The 16286-nt window shown below is 53.1% G+C and overlaps 1 protein-coding gene across 1 annotated transcript in view; it reads right to left on the reverse strand.

Moving 5' to 3' along the window:
• Positions 1–4032: 4032 nt before the first annotated feature.
• ZNF407 (zinc finger protein 407) overlaps positions 4033–16286 on the reverse strand; it is a 530536-nt gene continuing 518282 nt past the window's right edge. Inside the window, exon 10 of the transcript XR_015727572.1 lies at positions 4033–4780. The gene's annotated coding sequence lies outside the window, so the exon portion shown is untranslated. The remainder of the gene's footprint in view (positions 4781–16286) is intronic.

Below are 16286 nucleotides of genomic sequence, written 5' to 3' on the forward strand. Positions count from 1 at the left end.
CCAGCACCTACAGCCCCGACCATGTTCCAAATGACACACTGAGAGTCTGGGAAAGCAGAAGGCCCCCTCCCACGTGGGGGTGCCTGACACAGATGGAAATGCGCTCACCTCGAAAAGAAGGAAGTGACACTTAGAAATGAGAATATCCCCCTCGGAAAACCAGCCAGAGTATCACACTTTGTTACCAGTACGGAATACACCCTAAAACCCCACCGTTTGTTTAGTGAAAAGACAAGGGTGAAGAGAGTGTTTTGTGCATTCAGAACACATGACCATAAATGGGCTGGAAATTAGTTCTGCTGGAAACTGTAAAAAGTCCCAGGTTCAGGTCCTGAAGTGTGTCCGCGCTCGCTGCTGTGCAGCTCGAGTTCCGAATGACATTTCTTCATGAATTTACGGCTGTGGATCGCCTTTGTTTGGGGCCGATTAACCTGCACATGTTTAAATCTGAGCAACTCACCATGTTTTGTCACAGGCGTTGGTCGGATCAATCCATAAATTCAAGCAACCAGCTAAAAGGCTCCAATTTCAAAAACACCTGTTATTTTACTTATTCTAGCCCTGGAGGGGCGCCGAAAGTCCACGTGGCAAGAGCTACTCGCCCATCTGTCTCCTCCCCTAGTTAGGAACACGGCCCTCTGTGGCTAGCGGTGGCTGTGGGGCTGAGTTTGGGCCAACGGCTTGGGAGCAGGAGGGCTGGGGCCACTTCTGGGTCAGGCTAATGAAGACCCTTCCTCTCCCCCAGCGCCCGGGCTCCCCACCCGTCAGAGAGCCTGGAAGCCTGAGACCCGGAGTGACCGGAGCAAGGCACGGAGCGGTAGTGCCCTTCTCTTACCTCCAGTGTGAGAAAAGAACGTTCGTGTGCTAAGCCGCACGATGCTGGGTTTATCTGTTGCCACACCGACCGCTAACTTCTGAATATGGACAGAGACCCACGTTGGAGCATTTTCTTAAATAGGTGCTCGTGTGTGGTGTGGGCTTTGCTCAGAAAACCACAAAGTGAGAAACCAGTGTGCTCAGCGTCGTTCCCGGATTCCCCTTCCGAACCAGTTCATGCCTTCGGGGATGCGTAAAATATCCTAGGCTCCTGGGACACCCAACCATCCCCCCCAACCCCCGAGAGCTCTAAAACCCAAGTCAGGGACTCACCAACAATCTTCGCTTCCCAGGACAATCCCCGCCCGGCATGGGTGACACGATGTCCCTGTCAACACGCCTTCATTAGATCAGAGCGCTGGACTGCGCGTCCGGGATGCTCCCTGCTCCCCTCCTTTGCCTGCCGGCCTCACTGTTTGCTGCTCCCTGTCAACTCCTCCTGCACGGCTGTCACCCCCCTTCCCCGGCTACCTTCAGGCCACCGGGCTCAGCCCGTCCCGCGCTTCGCGGCCTCCTGCATGTGCCTCCCATCACCCTGCCCTGCGCCAGACGGCGTCAGGGGCATCTGGGAGGTGCCGCCTCAACACCCCTGCTCCCTCTCCTCCAGGATGGAGCTCATCCCTAGGTGGACCTCTGTCCCTTGCCGCTGGCTTTCCCTCCCAACACGGAAATGTGCCTGGTCCTGCCGCTCAGCAAGTCACTCGTCTGAGCAAACGCTGCGGTCACCACGTGCCAGGACTGCACCGTCCAGGTAAGAGAGGGCGCCTGGGCCCCGGTGGCCTGGAGTGGGACCTGCACACACACACACAGTCACACTTGTGGCCCGTGGCCTCTGGCCTCCGTGTCCCTTTCCTCCCCGGTGGCTTCCTGGAAATGTCTGTGCTGAATGTCCACCCATCCTCTCCCTGCCTCCCGCACCCCGACTTCTGACCCTACCAGCTGCTGCGACCACACAGGCAGACTCCCCCGCAGCCTCGACCTTCACCTCGCTGACTGCGCCCTGGGCAGCGCCCTCCCTGAACCAGCCCCACTCTTGAGGCTGCGCTTGAGGACTCCCCAGGCCGTTGCTCCCCTGGCCTCAGGGACTGACTCCCCCCAAGGTGCTTCACTGGGGAGACCACAATCAGGAGCAGAAACCCCACTCCCGTGCCCTTGCTGAGGGCGCTGGCATGGTGTGGACCTGCCCACAGAGGGAATTCTGATGAGCCCGCACTTGCAATCCTCCATCCCACCCCGCTGGGAGAGCCTGCACTTGGCATCCGGCTGTGTGCAACGGCCTGACGGACATCCTAGCGCAGCCCCGGCCTGGCGTGTGAAGGGCTCTGTAACTGCCAGAACCGGTCAGTTCTAGAGGGACGCCGTCAAGGGCAGAATCGAATGTCATTTTTAGTGTGATGGGGCCAATATTTTTACTTCGGAGGAAATAAGTTGTTGGATTTATCGTTAAAAGTCAACGGGAAAGTAAGGCTTTGCGTACAGAATCGCTTTCACTTGCAACTTCCTGGTGGTATATTTGGTATGTGAGGTGAGGCTCCTTAGCTCGAAGCTGACCATTTCCGGGGTAATGTCACTGTGATTGAGTTCTTAACTTCTGAATTTGCCTTTTTTTAAAAACAGCCATGGACTTGAGAAAAGGCAGCATAAATCAACACGGTGAAATGAACTCCTGTCCCTTGTGTCATGGACAGTGTTGCATCCAAAACACATTGGGTGGACTGTGGGGTTGCTCAGGCCGAGTCCAAGTGCTAGCTCTCAGGAGCGGCCACGGCGCCCCGAAATCACACAGGGCACGGCTGCCTCACCCAGGACGCGGGGCTGCGGGCTCCCCGGCCTCCCCTGCGGTCTCACCCGCGGCAGGAGGCAGCTGGCGTGACCCTGACTCCGCCTGGGGAAGCGTGGACGGAGAAACTAGCTGACACCTTGGCCCAGTTGCCCTTGCTCCCCACAAACCAAATCACAGCTGACACCGAGAGACTGGATGGATTCCTAGCGCAACCATCAGAAAGGACCCATGGGGTGCCTGGGTGGCGTATTCATTAAGCGTCTGCCTTCGGCTCAGGGCGTGATCCCGGCGTTCCGGGATCGAACCCCACATCAGGCTCCTCCACTGGGAGCCTGCTTCTTCCTCTCCCACTCCCCCTGCTTGTGTTCCCTCTCTCACTGGCTGTCTCTCTCTGTCTAATAGATAAATAAATAAATCTAAAAAAAAAAAAAAAAAAAAAAGAAAGGACCCAAAACACGGCGAAAAGAACAGAAACGTACTCTCTCACAGTCCTGGGGGCAAGAAGCCCAAAATCAAGGTGTCAGCAGGGCAACACTCCCCCTGAAGGCTCTGGGATGGTGGGGGGGTCCTTTCTGGCCTCTTCCAGCTTCTGGAGGTTCCTGGCCAACCTTGCCATTCCTTGGGTTAGAGATTTGTCACTCCAATCTCGCCTCTGTGGCCACATGGCTTCTCCTGGGTGTCTGTGCCCACATTTCTCTCTCCTTAGGAGGACACTGGTCCTACTCCATGACGACCTCATTCCGACTCAGTTACATCAGCCAAGACCTAATAAGGTCACATCCACAGGCACCAGGGGTGAAGACACCAACACATCTTTTGGGGGACACTATTCTACTCAAAACAGAGTATTTCTTACATACTGGACAATATGCCATGTTTTGTTCTGTTTTTTCCCCTTTGATTGTTTCATTTCATCCTTATAACCATCCTGTGAGGTGGGAACACCCAGTCTACAGGTGAGAAAACGGGGCAGGCACATATGCGCCCGTGGGCACGCAGCTCACACGCGCGGAGGGAGCTCCAGGCCCCCGCCCCCACCCAGCTCTTCAGCGTGGGCTAGAGCTGGAGAAAACCCTGCCAATTGTCATAGCTTAGCTCGAATCCGTGTGCTGGGTCAACCGACCGCTCCAATCTGCGATTGGGACGTAAGGGGATGTCTCAAAGGCTTTGGCTAGCGAGTGTGGACTTCGGTCTGAGAAAAGCTAGCATTTTCAGTAGAAGAACCCACATGCGGAGGGCCTTTGCCAAAGCAACCGAGAGCCCCCAGCCCCACCCCAGGCTCTTGCCCATAAATGACATCTGAAATGGCCCGTGTGCACCCCACAGTCTGGTGCCACATGGGGTGACAGCACTGTCCCCGTTAGCTCCAGCCCCTCCTCACCCCACTGAATCCCTTTGGTGGGCTGGGCTCGGGCCCCTGGGTAGGAACGTCAGCCGCCCGGCACTTGCTGGCCCGACTGTAAAGCTAACTAAACTAATTAATCACACCAGATTAATAAGAGTGACAAGGTGAGAGAGGTGACATTCTCCAAAATCTCCAATTTGGTGTGAGCACGCATATTTTTTTAATCCCCACAGCAATTTATTTTCTGTATAGCAAACTTTCTCCAAGAATGTCCCAAAATGTAGTCAAGGTTAACTGTGCTGCGAGCTTATTCAATATTTATGATTCTTTTTATTTGTATTACTAGGACTTTTTGGGGACTCCAAAGGGTCCATTAATCAAACAGTGACAAAATGAGCCATTTGACAATCGGAGCAAGGGCTGCATGTTATTACGGTTCTATGTCTACCCACACACATACGGACGCGCAGAGATATTTTGGGGAGGGTATAGGAACAAAGGAACCAACTTAACTTTATCAACAGCTCCTGATTAATTGTTACAAAGTGTCATCCGTAAATTTCCCTTCGATCTAATAATCCTCTCAGACGATTTAACAACATCCCCGGCGAGTTGGCGTTACCAGGGCTGAGTTTCTGAGATGAGAAGGGGTGACACCCACGGCTGGAGCGACTGGCGACGGGCGGTGGGCAGCGTGCACGGAGCTGACAGTTCCGTAATACAATTATCGGTGTGATCTGCTTAAGGATTCATCATCAGCTCCTGCCTTCTGAAGACTTAAAAAAATACCAAGACACACAGAGAGAAAGAGGTGATAAGAAGGCATCATTTTCCTCCAGCCTCATAACTGTAAATTGAAGAAAATTATTTTCTTTGCCTCTAGCTCATTGGCATATAGGCAGCATTATATTATAATTTCATAAGCATAAATCCTTTGAATAAATTTCAGAAGAATAACTGAATTAGAAATGCAAGTAAAGTATCTAAAAAACTTAACTGTACCAGGCAGGGGAGAGGAGGTGTGAGGGCAACGGTGAGGACAGCGGCCCTTTCCGGGTGCCTCCCGTGGGTCCCCGAAGGCCCAGGAAGAGGTCTGTGTCAGGGAGAGGCCGTTTTTAACCCCCTTCTGAGCCTGATGGCGAATAAAATAAGCCCCTCTCCTCTCCCCATGCACGTGTTCCAAGGAATTTGAGTCGTAATTCATCATAAATTAATTTTGGAGAAACAACAGGCTTGGGGCGTGTTATAATTATTGTTACTTGTTTATTTATTATCGTGTTAACCATTATTTATTATTATGTTAAGCATATGTGAGATCACAAAGGTTGCTCCCTGTGGTTTCCTAGCAACAAGTCTGTGCGTCCTCTACACAAGTTTCCCGACACCCGACTCCAGACTCCATCTCGGTGGGGGTGGGAGGCAGACGACCGGTCAGGGGCCCGTGGTGTCTGTCCGCTCCTGAGGGGCCCCAGTGGGACTCGCTGAGGAGGGGAAGGGTCTGCCTGGACCCTGGCAATAGCTCACTCGAGGTACAGCAGATTGTTTGCAGACAAAGACCACTGAAAGGCGAAACCCTGGCCCCAAACAAAGACCCCAGGGGCTGGCTCGGATTGGAAAGGATGTCCTTTCCTAGGCCCATCTCGGTCTTCGGGGAGCTGCCCACCAGGCCGCCTCCATGGCCAAGGGACATCTGGGAGGAGGAGGCTGAGGGTCGGGAGGAGCAAGGGAGGCTCCCTGAGGGCCCCAGCGCCCCCATCCCAGTCTGGGGCGGCCTCGGGCAGCTCCCTACCTCCCCAGGGCAGCCTTACAGGCTCCACGAGCCCAGCACCATGCAGTGGGAGTGAGGGACAGAGCCCTGAGTTTCAACCGTGTGCAGACAGCCTCTTAGGGGCAGGACTACCCATCTGCAAAGTCTCTTCTGCAAAGTCTCTTCTTGAAAGGCAGAGAGGGACTGGGTTTTCATTTTTCCTGCACAGGGACCCTCCTGTGTAAAGGAAACTTTACCTGGGGGCCCACGGAGTGGGGTGGAGGAGGGACTGCTGAGCCCGAGTGACCAGGCTGGTCTCCCTTCTCCGGCGTCCTCACACAGCCTTCCAGTCCTCCCACGTGGATTACTTTCCATCCTGGTTAAGAAATGCCTCGCAAAGGGGCCTCACCAAGCCCCTCTCATTCTCACCACGGCGGGGCCACTGCACACAGCCTCTGACTCGGGCCCCCTCCCCCCGACGAACCGTACAGTGAGATACCCCAGGAGCGGCATTTTTTCCCTAATAAACTTTTAATTTTAGAATAATTGGATTTATAAAGAAAAAATTACAAAGACAGAACAGAATTCCCATATACCACCCACCCAGTGTCCCTGCTAGTAACGTCTTCTGTTACCGGGCTACACTTGTTGATAATAATGAACCAATATCATATTTATGCATTCTATGCATTTTTATGAACCAAAGAAGTCTATAGATTATTCAGATTTTCTTAGCTTTCCCCTTTTCTGTTCCAGGATCGTCTCCTTCGGCTCCTCTTGGCTGAGACAGGTTCTCAGGTTTCCTGGCGATTAATGACCTTGACAGTTTTGAGGAAGACCTGTCACGTATTTTGTAGAATGTCTCTCAGTTTGAGTCTGATGTTCCTCCTATGGGTAATGTTATGGACGGCATGTCTCCCCCAGATTCATATGCCGTAATCTAATCCCCGGAGTGGTCTTGTTTGGAAGGTGATCAGATCGTGAGGGTAGAGAATGGGATTGGTGCCCTTGTAAGAAAAGGCATGGAGTGAGCTAGCTCCTTTCCCCACCAGGCGGGGACACAGCGAGGAGTCAACTGTCTGCACACCAGAGGAGGGGGCCCTCGCCGGACCACGCGGGCCCCTGGATCTTGGATTTCCAGGCTCCAGAACCGTGAGCAATACTTGTTTGCTATTCGCAAGCCATCAAGCCTGTGGGCTGAGACAGACTGCATTTATGGGTTCAGGAGAGAAGGCCACAGACATCCTCTCGGGCTCAGGCTGTCAGAGGACTTACGATTGTCGACGCGAAAGTGTTCACCTGGACAGAGCGGCGTCTGTCGGGGCTCTCCGCCGTCGGCTTGTGCTTCTCCCCGTTTCCGTCCTGTCCGTGGGGGGGGAGCCCCGAGCAGCAGCCCGCCGTGGTTAAGGAGCATCTCCTCAAGGGTGGAAGCTCCACACACACTATTCGAAATTCTGCAGAGAAGATTTATCTCTTCTCCTTCATTTATTGATTCTATCATTTATTTAAAGCAACATGGACTTGGTTTAGATTTTAAGTTACATTCCAACACGGCGTCACCCATGTTGCTCAAGTGTGGTGGCCAAGAGGGCTCCTTCCGTGGCTCCCGTGTCCTCTGGACGTGTCTCCATCATGGTGGCATGATGGGTTTGGATTGTGTGCTAGCACTTGCTTCCTTTCTGGCACCACAAGATGCTCCCGTCTCCTATTCCTTGCCCCCGTTCTGCAACTGACCGCTTCGCCACAGACCCCTGGTTCTTTTTACTGCAGAAGGGTATTAGCAACCACACTCTGGGTGCCGGGTATGCTCACAGATGCAGGGCTGGGGGGCTTTCAAAACTCTGCACATTAGGTTGCAACCAGGATCAGTTACCAGGTTCTCCAGAGACAGGACCAGGCATCAGTATTTTAAAAGCTTTGTCTGTGGATCCCTTTCTACTTTTATATTTGGCCAATAGTTGATGGCCTCCTCTTGGGGCATCTGGGTGGCTTGGTCAGTTAAATGTCTGCCTTTGGCTCAGGTCGTGATCCCTGGGGTCCTGGGATCGAGCCCCACATTGGACTCCCTGCTCAGCGGGGAGTCTGCTTCTCCCCCTCCCTCTGCCCCTCCCCATCGCTCATGCTCTCTGTCATTCTCTCTCTCTCAAAGAAATAAATAAATCTTAAAAAAATAGTTAATGGCCTCCTAATCTTGGGTTTAATACCTTTGCATCAAGCATATGGATACAGGGCGCCCCTCCATGCTCCAGAAACAGCATGGAAATTTACCAAGATGTACAAGGCTAAATGTTTGCAAGAACTTTTGAGAGGCTGATTCCTTTCCTTGTTTGGTGTGTTTGGGGGTGAGGAGTGCTTGCCTCTCCCTCACCTTTCTTTCTTTTTCCATAATCTCTTGAGAAGTACCCGCCCAGTGCTCAGACTGTTAGAGTCCCAGCGGCCGGGACGGGCATCCAGGCTGCACCCATCCCTTCCCAGCTGGTGGTACCAAGCAAGGGGCTGTGTCTCTCTTCTACCTGTAGCCGGGGTTCCATTAGGACCACCGCCCGTTAAATCAGAAATAGGTGGACAAGCTTAGCGTGGCCTGTGGCACGTAGTAAACTCCGAGACAGCTAGCTCCTCCTTCCTCTCCTCCATCTCCAACCAACCCCAGGGGAACAAGACAGGCCTGAAACAGGAGTGGGAGGCCAGCTTCTCACCCTCCCAGGACCAGCGCTCGGCACCACACCCAGAGGCTTCCCTGAAAAGCAGTATCCAGGTGGGTCTATGCGGGCATCGCAGCAGGACAAACCTTGAGTCAGAGCACCCATGCCTGGAGAGGGTCCCGCAGTGTGGGTGCTGTCTGCACTCAGGGCCTGTGGTGCTCTTGTGCGGTGGGAGGCTGTTCCGTCCTGCTCACTCAGACTCTGGGGAGCACTCCCACTGAAGCCTGCTCTGTGGCACCCACTGACCAGTGACAATCGTTTAAATCAAAGGAATCAAATTGATCACGAGACCTTCTTCCTTAGAAGTCCTTTTCAGAACAAGAGCCTGTTTTGTTGGCCAAGACCACTTGGGAGGCCGGCTGCCAGGGCTACCCCGGGAATCTTAATCACACAGTGAAACTCCAAGAGGACTTCGGGGTGGTTCTCAGGACCCAGAGCCCAGCCCAACAACTAAGCCTCAGCCTCCAGCAGCTCCCCGGGGACACACTGTCCTGGAATGTGGCTCCACGGGACTCCCGTCCGAGTTTCATAGTCTGGGGAAAAGAGCCTTTTGCCCCACCAGTGAGGTGTCGCTACCCGTGGGTAAATCAGCCACGGCTGGAAGGGCAGGGGAATGAGACACGAAAGCCACTGGGGGAGTTATTATCAGTTGAGCGGCCCCCATAAGGGTCCATGTAGTTAATTAGCAGTTTCTGTCCTTAAAACAGAACAATTAAATTATATCAGCAACGACAGCTTCTCGTGGAACAAGTATCACATGCTAGGTACTTTAGATGCTATCTCCTTGAGCTCTCTGAACAACCATACCACCCAGACATTGTGAAACCCTCACAGATGAGGAAACAGGCTGAGGGAGGTCAAGTCCTACTGCTGCAGTGACGGCCAACACGCTTCAGAATGGGGACCCGAGACTGCAGGGTGCACTGCGTTCTTTAGAAGGCGACACTGGCACTAACAACCCACATGTGCCCATACAGACCCGGGACGATGCAGGGAGATGCCTGGGGCCATTCTTGCCCGGACTGCCAAGCAAGTGGAATGCCCTGATTCTGACTTCCAGGACACCCGCAACTGAGCCCCATCTCCTATGCCAACCTCAGGAGCTCTTCCAGAGCCGGAACCACTCGCTATCTCGAACACACACGCCTTTGTCGCTGGCTCCCTCCCTTCTCCACCTGTCGGACCCCTCAGGACTCAACATAGCTGCCTCTTCCTAGGGAGCCTTCCTGAGTTTTACTCCCACACACCATGCTCAGATGCTCGGGTGGTTCTGAATAGCGTTAGTTACGATATTTTGCTTCGCGTTGAGTTTCGGAGTTCACCTCTTACTCCTACTGCCGTTCTGCCGTCCCCTTCAGACAAGATGAGGGTCTTCCTCGTCACGTACCCTCTATAGTACCCAGTCTGGGGTGGGCTCTTGGTCACTGTTGGGCTGAGCTGATTTCAGGCTAAGTGACGTCTGTGCCAAGTCCTTCCCTGTGGGGAGGGGAGCCCTCTCCGTCACGTTGGTTCCCACCACCTGGAGAAGACAGTCGAGCAGATTCATTGCCAATCCTTACAGTGATGGAAAGATACGGAAAAACTGCAAACATGACTATGGCCTTTGCGACCTGCGGACAGGTCCTCCTGGCTGCCCTGAAGGTCAGTGCAGTCATGGGACTTGCTTTGGGCAATGAAGTATGGTCAATGATGAAAGGGTCTCTCCCAGGTGGAAAGAAGGGTTGGGGCACTCACTGGGCTCCCATGCTCCCTTTGTCCTGCCTGCGCACTCGACAGAGCCTGTGTCTAGACGGAGTACCATCAGCAGGGTCCCCCGTGTGACCCCAGTGAGCAGAACTCTCCGGGTGCTGTACACGTACTGAGAAGATCGAACTCGCGTGTTGAGCCGTGGAGACTTTGGGTTAGGTGTTGCCATGGCTTAAGCTAGCGTTTTGGACAAGCAGAGCCACGTATTGTACCTTCCTCTCAGGATAATCAGGCTCTTGTCTGTTGATGGAAAGACGGTTCGTAATAACGACACTGAGTAATTGAGTGTGGTAACAAAACGCGTGTGCTATAGCCTCAGCCCTCTTGTGCCCTGCAGTTCTGGGCACACGCACACATACGCTAAAGCAAACAGTATGGACTCTCCTTGGAAGCAATTTTTCATGCTTCTATGAAAGCTGTTAATTTTTTTCATTGGAGGTAGGCCAATTCGGCTCAGTTCAGGAAGGCGTCCATTGCAAAATTCATCTAGCATTGTTTCCTAAAGCTACCTAAGGTGCAGACTGGAAAAGTGGGTATTTTCTCTTAATGAAAAGATAGACGAGGGGAAAAATGCCTTTCCTTTCTTCCTTTCTCTTTCTTCCTTTAAAAAACTCAGAATGATGTTGTGATTAACTTGCATTTCGCAGCATAGTGGATATGACAGTCGACCAAATTAATCCCATTATGCAAAACCCAGTTCACAAATGGTTTTGCATTTTTGCAAAATTATGTCAATTTCCCTATAAATTGGAGAGACTGTGTCAGTTTTCTAACTGCACATAGATGCTACTCAGCGCTCTATATCTATATTCCTCTAATTCAGAAAGATACAGATTCAAGCTCCATGGCACAAATTAGGATTCATAACTTTAATGTTGATATTTTTGTTTACATGAGACTCGCATGAGAATTACCATTAGTTTTCATATTCATTTAAAATCTTCCTCCCCATCATCATACTCATCGTGATGGGAGAAAAGAATTAGGAGCTTGAAGAGAAAATGGTGAAAACAGAATCCTTAATTATGGTGATATTAGCAACATGGCTCATTCTCTCCTTGCACTTCCGAAGTGCTCGGCGCCCCCGGCCGGGCTCTGTGTCTCTGTCCACGGCAGCGCGGGCAGAGCAGGGATGGCCGCCCACCTGCCGTCCTCTTGGCCAGACGCAGACGTGCTGTTGGTGGCCAAATCTGCTTGGCATGGACTGCGATCTGTGAATCCCCTGTAACTGGACCAACTTGTCAAATTAAGCCCACTCCTGTGTGGAGGGGCAGAGCAGCCGGGATCTGGAAGTCCCCACTCTCTGACCCCTGTCACCAGCTCTCCGAGCCTCTAACATCTGCTCTCTGGGAGCTGCCTCTTCACCTGGTTCATTCGATGCAGCAGGGCCCTCGGATCTCGGCTCGCCGTTGCAGCTCTCGCTCTTACGGGGAGAAAGAAAAAGCTTCCTTGTTTTGAAGACTGGCGCTCGGAGGGCTAAATCACTTACTGAATTCAGAAAATCTATTTTTTAATGGTTATTCTTTCTCCGCGTAGCACTTTTTATTCTGGTAATGCTTTCTTGAACAGTGAATTGTTGACTTTTTATGCTTTAGATTTATTAGACATGTGTCAAGTTGTCAACCTCCTACCGTCTGCATTTGTGTCCACCTTGCAAACAGCAGGGAAAAATACTTTTTTTTTTCCACGAACGCTCACTTCTTGGCAGTTCTGAAACAAATTTTTGAACAGTTGCTGTTCCTATTGATAGCAATAGTTTGATGTTTCAAAAAAAAACCAGGGTTTTATTTTCCCCTAAATTTTTGACATGTTCTGTCATATCATATCATATCATACCCTGATGCATCAAAAACAAAAAGAAGGGAGGTCCCAGCCTGCACTGTTCACATAGATCATGAGTCTTCGCTAAACACCCTCCCATCTGTTCACCGCGTCCATCCTTTTGTTCCATCTCCAATGCTGGTATTCCTCAATAAAGTCTGTTCTGGCTTCTTTCAAGACACTGCAGGCTCTCCAGCAAGGCTTCCTAATCTTGGGGAGAAAGAGGCTCAAGGAATTAGGAGCCTGTTTGCATTTCCCTACTGCCGGCTGGCTGCGATCTGAATGTATCCGTGGAACCAACAGCAAACAATGATACAAAGGAAGCACGTACAAATGAAGTGATCACCCCGTAGCCCCAGCAAATATTCCCCTACAACGCTGAGACTGAAAAAAAAGTCAGCAGTCAAAAGTCTTCCTCCCAGAGACTGCTTGTCTGGCCGGCCAGGACCTCCATGCTGTGACTTTGAAACGAGGGGTGGAGGCAGTGTGACCCGCTGCCTCCTGTTCCGACGTAGCAGCTTGTCCTTCATCCCAGCTGCCGGGGTGCAGACAGGCACGGTGGGGCCAGCCGACCCGACGCCGCCTGCCCTGGCCACTCTCAGGCTCCGCCCTGGATGCAGCCTCCGGTCGAGTCTCATGGAGCCTCTCTCTCGAGCGCCAGCTGCACAGCAGGGGCCAACTTCCCCCCAAGCAGGTGTCAGTGGAAGTTCGGGCGCTTTAGGTGGACCGGGAGCACGCAGGGTGACCTTACAAAGGGCTGCGAGAGGGCCCCTCGACCCGCCCATCTGCCTGGGGCTTCCGGGCGCACGGGCTGTTCAGGCACACAGGCCGACAGCGGCCCCGTGATGGGGCCCCCAGCCCAGCCTCCTGCAGGAGCCGGGCTCTGCGAGCACCTGGAGTGTGGCCCCCGCACAGCCATCCTCTGGCCAACTGTCCTGCCGCCGACTGCCCCTGCAGCTCGGCGCAGACCCCGCGGCCTCCGGGGAGGCGGTGTGGCCTTGTGGGTGGGGTTAGCAGTGCCACGTGTGTCCCCACGCCCTGCTCAGTTTACTCACTTCTGGCCCTCCCCCTGCCAGCCGGCGGCCTTCGGCCGGATGGGTGCCGGACCCCTTGTGCCCCCAGAAAGGTTATGGGCGCTGAGGCTCTAGAGCACACTTTAGAGAAGCTGTGCTTGTGACATGGGCACGGATTGCGGGTTGGGGGAGGGGCAGGTGGGAGATGGTGGTAATTGTTTTGGCAGGAAGCGGGGAAGGTCCAACCTAGGGACTGGGAGTAGGGACAATGGTGGGGCCAGTCGGAAACGTTTCAGGGGAAGAATCAAGAGCACTTGCTTGCTTGTTGGAAAAGCGGGCTGGAGGGCCAGCGTGGGAGGCCATCAGAGTGGAGCCCTCAGAAGGGCAGGCAGGCTCTGTGTCGCTGGGCAGTGAAGGGCTCCGGGCTGCGAGCGTGGGGCTGCTTCGCCGTCGTTGGCAGAGGGGCTCTCGTGGGCACTGGGCTCTGGGCTCCGGGTTCCCATTCCAGGACCCACATTCTAGAATGCTGTGGGGCTTCTCTAAGGTGAACATGGCACTGCATGTAACCCTCTTTCTTAGGTAAAGTCCCAGCCCTCCTGGAGCTGTAGTCCTTTCCTGGGGGCTGAAAACAATAGACATTTGTTCTCTCCTGGTTTTAGAAGCCAGAGGTCTGAGATCCGTGTGTTGAGAGGGCCGTGCTTCCTCCAGAAGCTCTAAGGAATAATCCTTCCTCACCTCTTCCGTCTCCTGGCGACTCCTGGCGGTCCTTGGAGAGCCTCTGCTGGAGACTGTGTCACCCCACCTCTGGCTCCAGTGTCCTCTGGCCTGTTCTGTGTGTCTCTGTGTCTGTCTGTTCTTCTCCTCCTACAAGGACATCAGTCATGGGATCTAGGGCTCACCCTAACTCAGTGTGGCCACGTCTTAATGGATTACATCTGCCAAGGCTCTTTCCAATCAGGTCACATCCTGAGGTTCCAGGCGGAATTGAACTTTGGGGGAACACGATTCAATCCTTATACCTGTGCTTTCTCGCTGGCGTAGGACATCTTCTTCCCTAAGCCAGGGCTCCCATGAGGGCTGCTCGTCTGCAGTCACCACGGGTCAACGAGAAGAAAATGTCGAAGTTCCATGTTTTTGTATTTAAAATTGTTATTTTGGGGGTACGTCGCATAACGTACATAATCTAGGAGTATGGTGGTACACGTATGTAATTAACAAGTAAACTCACATTCCCCCCGGGGCTCACAGATTTGTTACGGATGTGGGCCACACAGTGAAAAAGGTATGGAGATGCTCCGTGGTGGAGGGTCCTGTCGAGGCGTTGCTGGACACCTGGCACCTACAATTACGGAATGTGCAGGAAGGAAATGGGGTTGAATAAAAAGAAAACACTTGCTCGCCATTTCACCCTCTGGGACGCTGTATTACGTGGCAGTTATGAGCTCTTGCTCTGGAGCTCATCTCCACGGCTCGGCCACTAGCTGGTCTTGTGATCTTGGGCAAATTACTTCACCATTTTGAAGGGAGTTGAGAATACTACCACCATCTCGGCCCACCGCAGAAACCAAGGATTGGGCACAATGCCCCACCTCCAGACGTTGGCTGTGGTTTTCAGCAAGACAGCAAGTGGGACTGAGGAGGCAAAGGCCGGGGCCACATGTGGCTCCAGCTCTGCCCCCTCCGAACCTGTGCCTCCGCAAAACCTCTGTGGTCCCCACCCGGGCACCAACGCTCACTCCTGAGGACCGTCACACCGGCCAGGGCACTCCCTCCGTGGAGAAGAAGGGACTTTGGGGAGTAAGGGCGAAGGCTCATTTGAAGCTCTGTCATTCTCTACTCGAGTCCCACTGGCGACAAAAGCATTCCAGATGAGGTAGGTTGAAGTGTATGGGTGTGTGTGTGTGTTTGAGTGCGTGCATGTGTGTGTGTGTGTGTGTGTACGCACAGAGAGGGAGAGGAAAAGAAAGATTATGAGCTCCTATCCCAGGCTAATGAGGCCTGTAAGTATGGGGCGAAATCACACTGGACCATTTTGCTACAGAATTGCACAGTAGAATTATAATTAATTTGTTGTCCAACATTACCCATAGGCCTTTTTTAGCATTTCTACTTTCCTGGCTGTTACTGCCCATTGAATTCCAATGTTTTGGATTAATATCCTCTGGTTAAATCTTCCCGCAGTTTTGCACACTGAGTCTCATTTTATTTCTTGTCCATATTTCTGGGCTCTTTGAATGATTTCTCTGTCGTCGCTGGTCTTCTCAACACCTCCCAATTTTGTATAATCTGTGAATGTAATTAACAAGTCTTTACCTTCTCCTGCAGATAATTAGCAGAGAGGTTAAATAAAGCCAGGCTTCGCACTGATGGCTAGGGCACCATGCTAGACTCCCCCCAACATGTGATACACAGCTATTTATCATTATCTTTGTTTACAGCCTTTCAGCCAGTTCTACCCCACACAGCGGGAGTTCACCTGCCCAGAGGAGGGAGTACGGTCGGTCGGTGTGGCGCCGATCAGATCAGAGCAACATCAGCTCGGACTGGGCCGTTCAGGGGTCCCGCGCCCCCTGTCCTCCTGCTGAAGGGAGTCCGACCGGGAGTATCACGCTCCCTCCCCTCAAGTGTCTGAGCCTCCTCTGTTGGCGGGCTCCCTTTCCCGGCCTGGCCTTCCCCACACTGCAGTTAGGTGCAAAGAGGATTCGCAAACCCCCATCCCTCAAACCTGAGAGTCCCACTGTCCTCCTTTTCCAGTAACAGCCCCTCTCTCCCAGCCCAGGCCAAAAACGTCGGCATCATCCCTGACGAGACTCCTTCTTGCACACTCTGCAGCCAATCTGCTAGCAATCCCAGCTGGCACGGCCTTCAAAGTGCACGGAAATCTAGCCGCCGTTCCTCCGTCGCCAGCTGCCCTGCCCGATGACTGCAACCCTCCACCTGTTGCCCCTCGTGCTGCCTCAGCACAACAGCTGGAACCTGTTAGACTGCAAGTCAGAGAGCCTCCGTCCTCCTGCAGATCTCTCCGAAGCCTCCCCACCCACCCAGGGCCTCTTGTGATGTCTTCACTTCCTGCTGCCGCGGTAGCAAGTTCCCACAACGTCAGAGCTGAAACAACACGAGTTTGCGATCTTGCGGTCCTGGAGGTCTGGAGTCCCAAAACGGTCTCGTGGGCTGACCTCAAGGTGTCGGCAGCGTCCCGTTCCTTCTGGAGGCTCTGGGGGAGGATCTGTCTCTGTGCCCTTTCCAGCCGTGT

The sequence above is a fragment of the Ursus americanus genome, chromosome 19, assembly GCF_024610735.1.
Source record: "Ursus americanus isolate L20-20 chromosome 19, mUrsAme1.1.p, whole genome shotgun sequence".
NCBI classification, from domain to species: Eukaryota; Metazoa; Chordata; class Mammalia; order Carnivora; family Ursidae; genus Ursus; species Ursus americanus.